At 34.6% G+C, this 10,430-nt stretch overlaps 1 long non-coding RNA gene across 1 annotated transcript; it reads left to right on the top strand.

Annotated features, from left to right (window-relative positions):
• The first annotated feature begins 1,690 nt into the window (after positions 1-1,690).
• Positions 1,691-5,663, top strand: LOC125803880 (uncharacterized). The gene is made up of 3 exons (XR_007440232.1): positions 1,691-1,740; positions 2,728-2,835; positions 5,371-5,663. It is a non-coding gene; the product is annotated as an uncharacterized LOC125803880 (long non-coding RNA).
• The last annotated feature ends 4,767 nt before the right edge of the window (positions 5,664-10,430 follow it).

Raw genomic sequence — 10,430 nt, 5'->3', positions numbered from 1 at the left:
TATGATCAGCTAGCACTAGCTCCCTTCCATGCTGACTTCTTAAGGTAATTTACAACAAAAACAGAAAAAAATTACAAAATCTTACTGAGAAAAGTTAAATAATATTAAGTATAAATATACTAATGGAAAAAAATGCAGTATACAGTATATAAATGCCTACGTACACTGAAAAAAAAGTTTACTAAAAGAAAGGATTGATTCAGTAAAAATAAATGAAGTAAAGTTTACTAAAAGAAAGGATCGATTCAGTAAAAATAAATGAAGTAAAGTTTACTAAAAGAAAGGATTGATTCAGTAAAAATAAATGAAGTAAAGTTTACTAAAAGAAAGGATTGATTCAGTAAAAATAAATGAAGTAAAGTTTACTAAAAGAAAGGATTGACTGAAGTTCAGTTCACTTATTTACTCTACGTAACATTTAGGTCTTAAAACCAAGTTGTTACTTAAGTTACTTAAATTTAACTGAAATTAAATTTACTTAAAAAAAAACAAATGCAGAAAGTTGCAAAACTTTTTAAAGTAAATTTTACTCATCATTTTTTTCAGTGTATAAAGGTCTATTTTGCTAGAAATTCTTCTAATTTTATCCCACATTTTATTAGAGGTGATGACCTAATGTTCTTCTCTAATCGAAATTGTACTCATCTCCTGTTTGAGTCATACAATAATTTTGATTAATAATAAAAAAAATAGACCTGGTCGTAAAACCCAGGTGTGTTTTTAGGTGTGTTTATTATCATTACAATTAGACTGTAATGCAACAGCAAATGACTCTCTGAACACAAAGCATTTTATCTTCACTTGTAACTTGGTAAACTGTCGAAATATTGGAACAATGCACGGTAATGTTTTTAATAAAATCACAAATATTTAATGAAAAGTGCTTTTTTTTTACAGGACGCAAAGCTGAACCATCATACTACAAGGTCAAACAGAACAAGAACAGCGACAACAAGGAATACTGTCTGGCCACCGGCTTTACCCAGAAGAATGCTGCAAATGGAACGATAGATGGTCCAGAAGCAGTCCTGTTTACCGGCCAGGACTTTTACAGCAGGATTGGCAATTCATCAGATTGCACTAGACGTAAGAATTTATCTTCAGTCATATGTAAATATGAATAAATAAATATGAAATATGCAAAAATGGAAAGCACAACAACTACACATCACCACTGTCATATCGCAATGTTACAGGAGATAGAAATATATAAATGTTAGTGTGCAAAAATATTAATCCATTAAGTCATTTTGGAATGTTTCTATTTGTCTATTTGTTATAATTTGGCCAGATATACAGCACTGTACAAAAGTTTTATGCACCTAAGCAAAGTAGCAAATTAATTTATTCTTCAAGTGTTTTTGCCTGAAAAAGCACCACATATGATGCTAAATAAACAAAAATACAGTAAAAAGTTGGTGTTTATTGTAATGCTAGTGTTTTACTAAGCTATTAAACACTAACTTCACAAATAAGAAGCTTTTTTTTACTTAACATTATTTCAGAAAGGGGGAATAAAACAATTAAAAGGATGAGCTTTTTGCATGACAGCGTCAATTATGCTACACTGCTGAGGCTAAAAAGTTTGTAAGCGTAGAAAGTGCTTTTACATTTCTGACAAATGTGAACTTATAAATCATTTTGCATACGTTTCTTAAAAAAACTAAACAAACCTAATTGTGTTTCTTATAGTCTTCGGGCCAGAAGGATGTGAAAAGGATTTAGGCGGTTTTAGAGAAGGTAAGTAACTGAACTTTCCTTTATTTCCTTCTTTTTCAGTTTGGATGTAAATTGCACGAATATCAAAATCAAAACCAAACAAAATTCTTACGAAATCATGTGGTTTCAAGATTTAAAGGAGTTAAAGAACCTTTATTTAGTGACTGTAGCCAATCTGTTTCTGCACAGTTTATCAGAACGTTTGTTTAATAATATGTTTCATTTTTTATTTTATTTTATTAACTTTATTTATTTTTAAAAATTTAATCCCATTTTTACATTTATCCCCAAGGCCAATTACCCAATTTACTTATTCGGACTCCCCCTATCCTGAGTAATGCCCCAACACACCAGGAGAGTGAAGACTAGCACATGCCTCCTCTGATACATGTGAAGTCAGACTCCGCCTCTTTTCAAACTGCTGCTGGTGCAGCATTGCCGAGTTGCATCACTATGCGCTTGGAGGAAAGCGCAGCAACTCGGTTGCAATACTTCAGCTCACAGATGCCTTGTGCTGAGCAACATCACCCCAAGAGCCTTTCTGCCATCCTGCAGAAAGAGCAAGGCCGGTTATGCTCTCTCAGGGCTCCGGCAGCCAATGGCAAGCTGAATGAATGGGATTCGAACCAACGATCTCCCCCGAACAATAGTAATAATATCACGACTCACTTCAGAAAAGCCTACCAACCAAAATATCCATTGGTTCTATTATCATAAACTAAGCACTGATGAATAGCTAAAGAATAAATAATGTGCTGGGCTATCAGTCCACCACCTAAATAAAATAATAGCAGTGATGATCATACAGTGGCCATTTCCCATGATTGGATTGGATAAATGATTGCTGGTATACTGTGCAGAATCAGGTGAAATAAAGTCAGTAACTAATGAAAATGGTAATACCTAATGAACTGGTAGCTCAGTGTTTCTTTTATTTGCTATGTATTTTATGCTTGCTGTTAAAATGTGATATTTATCATTTTTCTTTGTTTACTTCTGATTTCTTAGATGCAAAATCCAAGTTTGTGTCGCTGTGCATATTTATGCTGAGGATTCTGTTCTTCAAGACCATCATATTCAACGTCCTGATGACCTTTAAAGTGTGGTTGGGCTAAGGTGAGTCCACTAATAATTATATTGTTTAATAGAAATCCTCAAAATGTCCTTGTTGATCATGAATTCACATTTTTTAATTTACTGAGACACTAAGGGCTCTATTTTATTGCGTGGTGATGCTCATTGGTATCTTACACTTCGCCAACAGTCTATTTTTAGGCCTTGTGTAGTTTGCGTAGTTTAAAAAGCAATGGTGCTTCAGAATATATTTACGGCAATGGGCATGGTGGTGTGGAAGTGAGATGTGTTCAGATAAACTTCTGGAATATTGCTATCTTGGCAGTGGAAAACACAGGTGCACCACTGACTGATTTGAACCCTGACAACAGTCATTCGTCAGAAGTTCCTTGCTATCTTGGCAACACTTGGCAACGCTTGTTACACAGACAATAAAAAAAATGCTACATAAAATAACATTGACCTTTCCATAAATTACATGGTCAGTTTCCTCTGCTGAGAAGTGCAGAAGCACTGCGCCATTAAAATATCAGTCCGCCAAAGTCAGAGCGCACCTGTCTCATAAAGAGAGTGGCAATTGAACCCTGATTGGTTTATTTCACGTTACACCCAAAACACACCCATAATTAATTAAGAAAATTAGTATATGTTTTTGCTCTTTTTAAGACATGCAAGGTGTACTTTTCCCATGGTTACGATAGCAAAGACACACTGACACGCCCTAAATCAGGCTGCACAGTGGCGCATGGTTAATGTCTCGCCTATAGATCACTCCAATAGGGCCAAAAAAATGTATTTTAGTGAAACACTGCTTTATCTTACAAAAGAAGATAATTTCCCAAATCTCCAATAATTATTTGCTTTGCTTACTAAAAAATATGAGCACTCAATACACTTTAATCATCCAAAAAGCCAACCAATACTCTGAAACTAAGTTAACACATTCTGGGCCCAATAGTACACCTCGTGCAAGGCGTGTCGCACAATACTCTTTTCTATATTAGACCCCATCAACAGACAATTTTTTTAAGGAATACAAAATAAAATAACATTGATGTGAATTGCTGGCACAATTCAAAGCGTGAACGCGCAGGTCAGTATCCTGTGCTGAGACACGCAAAACGCATTGCTGTTAAGATACCAATGTGCCAAAGTCATAGTACACCTTTGATTATTTGTGTATTACTGCAATAATTATGTTCATTTATTAGTTGACACACCATGCGCAAAAATAATAGCTTACGTTTGTTTTACATCAGGTTAAAATGAAGAGAAATTGAGCTACATAAACGCTTGTGTAATGATAAAACATGCCAGCACGCAGTCTCATCATAGAGTTGTAGAAGTTCCTAATGGAGTTCAGTGATAATCCATCCCATACAGCTCAAATGTTCACACGCAGCCAAAGTGCCTGTAGTGAAAATTATAGTGAAGGTGATCTGGCATTGTACAGAGTTGCACTTTTACATAATTACTCTATGACTCTTGGCAATGAAATGCATGTTTTTTGGAACTTGGGTTTTTAGGTGGGAATTCCAGAGATTCTTCAAAATGTTCTGCATAATTTAACTACTGTATTAATATGTCATAATTAATAAAAAAGTGGTGTAAAATGCTCAGAAATGCTAGAGAAACATAGAAACAGATACTGATGCTGATATAAGAAGACTCTCAAAAGCCTTTCAGAATACTTAAATGTAAAATATGTTTTTACATAAAATGTTATGGATGTCATAATAGATTAAAAAAAAATAGAACAAAGTGACATTTAAAATAAAAAAGTTTATAAAAAGTCAAATAGTTGGCAAATTACACTGTCAGCAAGTTTTACCATTATCACCATCACATACAAATCTCATGTGGGTAGTAATTAGTGTGTTGTATTGGAAAAAAAAAAAACTTGCCAATATGATATGATTCAATATATTGTGATATATTTCACTACTGTACTATGAGCAAAATAATACAGTGAAAATATTTTAACATCTAACTTTAGGAAAACATTTTTATATGAAAAAAATGTTTTTATATGAAAAAGACAATATTTTACATATATATTGTACTCAGTGTAAAAGAATAAATAAAAAAGAATAAAGCTTTTATCCAATCAGAACATTGAGATCTAACCACAGAATACAACACTGCTATCTAGTGGGCGGAGTTTAAACACAACAAAAAATAAACCACTATATACATCGATATACTTCGAAGTATACATCAATACTTCGTTTTGGAAAATTAAAACAGTATTGCAAATCAAAATACAAAAACACAATATTTTCTTATAAAACTAGTAGTAAATACTGTAAAATGGGTAAAGTTTTGTTGGAGACGTCGTGATCCCGAGGTCCTCTCAGCATTTTAAAGAAATCTGACTCGGTAAGTTTCTCTAGACTGGAACACATTCCGAATAGAACGCATTCTGCTTAGGAAAACAATTATACAGAATTATGCAGATTTTTAAAAAATCATTGGAATTCCCTCTTACACTTTTACCAACAACTGTTACTATGTTTCACTTGTAATATTTTTGTTTTTTTGCTGAAATCACTAAAATATATATTTCTTTAATTTCAGACAGAATCAACAACAACAAGAACTCCAGATCCTGTCAGCACGTTCTGGAACCGGTCCGTCAGCCTCGACTGTGAGAAAGAAGATAAAGAACGCTGTTAATCATTAATGCATGTTAACGCAACTTATAATATACTCAGCTGTATTATACTGCATTTATATCCACAAATATTCTCAAGATCAATAGGCTTTGGCTTAATTAATTCATTTATAACTGCTATGATTATGTAGACTATTATTTTTATTTTTATCATTTATGTGCTATACTATTATTGTAATTTTTAATATCTTTTTTTTCTATGGTCATTTTGTATTTTTTGTATTTCCCTCTCTCTCTCTCTCTCTCTCTCTCTCTCCTGTAATTCAAATATATAGTTAAGTTTTTTACCTGTTTTAAAAATTTCTTGTTATATTTTCAAATGTTTTTATTCTCTTTTCTTGTTTTGAATGTTTTTCTAAGCTGCAAATTCTGTAATTAATGTAGCTATTGTTTCACAGTAAGCGTCCTATTAGAATGTATCTTTTCTGTTCAATAAGGACGTTGTAGAATAAAAAAAGTATGTACTCTTTGAACGTATCTATAATATACAAGTGTTGTCTTGAAATATAAAAATGCAAATTATTAATAAAAATTAAGAGCAGAATGTATAACTGTGTTTAGCTTGTTCTTTTTTGTTTTTAATTGTTCACAAAAAAACTATTTTAATATTTTAAACATTCTTTAACCCCTTAACAGGCCTTTCTGCCTGACATTACAGCACTAAATCTTGAGGATTTCTATTCAAGCATTACATAAAAAGCTTTAATGTTTGATAAGGAACATTAAACTGAAAAGTGTGACTGTAGTTATAATAGAAAATATAAAAAAAATATTTAAGTAAATCTGCTAATGTCAAAATATATTGGATAAAATCATAAAATGGGCTTTTTTCCTGATCTTCATCTTAAAATCAATATTTTACTGAATACAAATCAAACCTTTAGTTTTATTATGTTTGTCTAGTTTTTGTGTCCATTTTTAAACCTGCAGAATTTGTGTTGATTCCTGTTACTGATCTGGAATTATTAAGTGAATAAGAGAGAAAACAGACAGCTTCTCCAAGTGTCCTGCAGAACATTTAAAACCCTCAAATTTTCAGACCATATATATATATTAAAAAAGAGGGAAAATAAGGGTTTTGTATCACCTACACCTGTAACCTGTATACAGGTGTATCTGCTCTAAATGAGCTGAAACAGAAAATTGTTTGTATAATGTATATTTATACAAATATAAACGAGTGTTTATTATTTAAAGTATAATTTTAAAGAAAAACAGAACATAGCAAGTCATAAGTAATAAGCTTATGTGCCGATTTTGTGCATTTTTACAAAATAAGAACTTTCTAAAAAAAAAAAATAATAATAATATTAGGAGTTTTGAAGCCAAATTTACATATAGTGCCTTGAAAAATATTAATAAACTCATACGTTGTTTGAACTCAAATGATTTAAGTCTGTTTTACAAAAAATGGAGACTTCTAAACAATAATCAACTATTTTGAGTTAGTTGAACATTTGTGGGCACATATACTGTACTATTCAAACTGAGATCTTTGATTTAAACCAACTTATAATAACTGAGTTTAGTCTGTTGCCATTAACAGCTTCTGTCACAATTTATTTGCATAATGGGTCTGTCCAACAGTTTCTGACACTCACCATCAGTGTGTAGTGATTCCCCCTGGGCTACTTTAGAAATTGTAAAAACTTGATGTTTTAATTTATGCTAACTCAAATTTTCATTCCCCATTACTTAAAAAACACATTTCCTACAATCCCACTTCTACAATAAATATGGGACATTGTGTCAAGCATAATTAAAACAGTTTGGATACACCCTTTCTTTATTTTCATGACTATTTACATTGTAGAGTCTCACTAAAGGGCATCAAAACGATGAATGAACACATGTATATATATATATATTTTTTTTTTTTCTTTTTTTAAGTATACAACTCCACATGTGTTCATTCAAGGTGTGTCCAAACTTTTGACCTGGACTGTACACTACAAAACAAGATAGTCCCCTATTTTAGCGATCTATCATCAAGGTGTCAATTGTGCAGCGCACAACTGGATTTAGGGCGTGTCGTGAGGGCACAAAAAGTATGCCTTGCACAATCAAAACATGCAAAAGCCATGAACTAAATAATTTCGTTAATAATGGGTGTTTTGAATATAACATGAAGTAAACCAATCAGTGTTTCATTTGTCATCCCCTTTAAGAGCCAGGTGTGCTCTGACTTTGGCATGTTGATATCTTAACAGCGTGTCGTTTTTGCGCATCTCAGCAGAGAATACTTATTAACATGTTGTGAAGGAGGTACGCCAGCAGCTCATTTAGTTTTTATTTATGTTTTACACAATGCCGCAACTTCATTGGAATTGATGTTCTAAAAGCCATAATGACTATAATGTTATATTAAAACGTTAGTGTTCATAAGTTCGGCATGCACTAGGATCCCTGTTTCAGCTGCATATATGCCCCACTGTAAATGAATGTATTTTGGTTCAAAGTAAATACAAGCCAGCTTAGTTGGGACATTTCGCTCGAGTTCTCTTGAGTCTCTGCACGGATAATCTTCATAACTTAACTGTGATCAATCAAATTTTTTGGGAAGATGAGTCTGACAACATGAAGCGGCTAAAATATCTAAAAAAGCAACACATTATACCCTGAAACATAATGTAATTGACATCTGTCAGTTTGGAAAAGTTTACAAAGCCTTTTTCTTTAAAGCTTTGGGACTCCAGCTAACCACAGTAAGATTTATTATTTTTGGAGAAAACCTGGAACACCTGGGCATGGACAACTCATCCAGGAGGTCACAAAAGAACCCAGAACAACATTTAAAGAACTTCGGTTTCACTTTCCTCAGTTAAAGTCATTTTTTTCCATGGGAGAATTCTGGGGCTGATTTGCTGCTTCAGGGTCTGGATAACTTGCTGTAATATATAGAACCAGGACTTCTGCTGTTTACCAAACAATCCTGAAGGAGAATGTCCGGCACTCTGCTCCTGACACTCAGCTCAAGCATACTTGGGTTCTGCAGCAGGACAATGATCCAAAGCAAACAAACAAGTCCAGATCTGAATGGCTTAAAAACAATAAATTAAGGTTTTGGAGTATCCTAGTTACAGTCTGATTGAGATGCTTTGGAAGATCTTTACCTTGCAATTCATGCTGGAAAACTCAGTGTGGTTGAATTAAAACAATTCTGTAAATATATGAAATATGTGAAAGACTCATTGCCAGATATCCGTAAAGCTTGATTGCATTTGTTGCTGCCAAGGGTGGCACAAACAAGCTATTATTAAATTTAGGGGGCAAACAATTGTTTAACACAGGGCTAGATTGGTTTGGATACTTTTTTTCCTTTAATAAAATAAAATGATCATATAAAAATCGCTTTTTATACAGTCAAATGAAAAAGTTTGGGCATCCCAATTAATCTTAATCATTTTTAGTTCTAAATATTTGGGTGTTTGCAACAGCCATTTCAGTTTGATATATCTAATAACTGATGGACACAACAATCTCTCTCTGAACACAGAGAAGACTAAGGAGATTGTTGTGGACTTCAGGAGAACTCACACACTGCACACTCCTCTGTCCATCAACGGAACTGCTGTGGAGAGGGTGAGCAGCACCAAGTTCCTGGGTGTGCACGTCACAGAGGACCTCTCCTGGAGCACCAACTCAGCATCACTGGCCAGGAAGGCAAACCAGCGTCTCTACTTTCTCCGCAAGCTGAGAAGAGCTGGAACCCCCACCCCCATCATGACCACTTTCTACAGAGGGGCCATCGAGAGCATCCTGACCAGCTGTTTCACCGTGTGGTACGGGGCCTGCACAGCATCCTGCCGCAGGACCCTCCAGCGCATCGTGAGAGCAGCTGAGAAGATCGTTGGCACCTCTCTCCCCTCCCTTCAGGACCTGTACAGCTCCCGCCTCACGCGGAAAGCCCTCCGTCTGGCAGGAGATCCCTCCCACCCACTACACAGCTTCTTCAGCCTGCTGCCATCAGGGAGAAGACTGCGGAGTCTCAGGTCTAGGACCAGCAGACTGCGAGACAGCCCCATCCATCAGGCTGTGAGGATGCTGAACTCTCTTCCCGCACTACCCCCCATCCCAATCCTGCCCACAGCACACACACTCTCATCATCCTGACCCCACATCCTCCCACCAACACAGTACTGAAACTCTGCACTAGAACACACACAGTACTGTAACTTTTGTAAAAGGACCTGCACTACACACCCAATACCTGCACTACTGTTACGCTGCACTGTCATACACACTTTAATTCCCCAAGAACTGGGAACTTTAAGAACTTTACCAGCCTTAAGCTAGATACAACATTGCACTACTGTTATACGGGTTCTATTTATATTGTCACTTGATCTTAATCACCATTAATATTGCACTATTATCTTCTGTCTCACAAATGTCTATTGTGTTTTTGTTGTATTGTACATATAGTGTCTCCCACTCATTTAGATTTAGATTATATATTTATTTCTTTTTATTTCTATTTATATATCTATTTCACCCCCACCACTACTGCACCTTGTTCCGTCTCATGTATGTCTGTGTCCCTGCTGCTGTATTGGACACATAGTGTCTCCCCTTTTTCTTTATTTTTCTTTATTATCCATTATCTGTACTTGCTGTAAAATTGGGAAGGAGAGTAACGTAATTTCAATTCTATGTATGTCCTGTACATATGCAGCACTGACAATAAAACTACTTGACTTGACACAGTAATATTTCAGGATTGAAATACAGAAAATGTGCAATATGCATTAAACCAAAAGTATGGGAACCCTTATCATTTTATTGATTTGAATATTCCTAACTACTTTTTACTGACTTACTGAAGCACAAAACTGGTTTTGGTAACCTCATTGAGCTTTGAGCTTCATAGCCAGGTGTATTCAATCATGAGAAAAGGTATTTAAGGAGGCCAATTGCAAGTTGTTCTCCTATTTGAATCTCCTCTGAAGAGTGGCATCATGGG

This window comes from Astyanax mexicanus, chromosome 8 (assembly GCF_023375975.1).
Source record: "Astyanax mexicanus isolate ESR-SI-001 chromosome 8, AstMex3_surface, whole genome shotgun sequence".
NCBI lineage: Eukaryota > Metazoa > Chordata > Actinopteri > Characiformes > Acestrorhamphidae > Astyanax > Astyanax mexicanus.
Note: the sequence above shows the minus strand (reverse complement) of the source record. Positions and strands in the feature narration are given on the sequence as shown.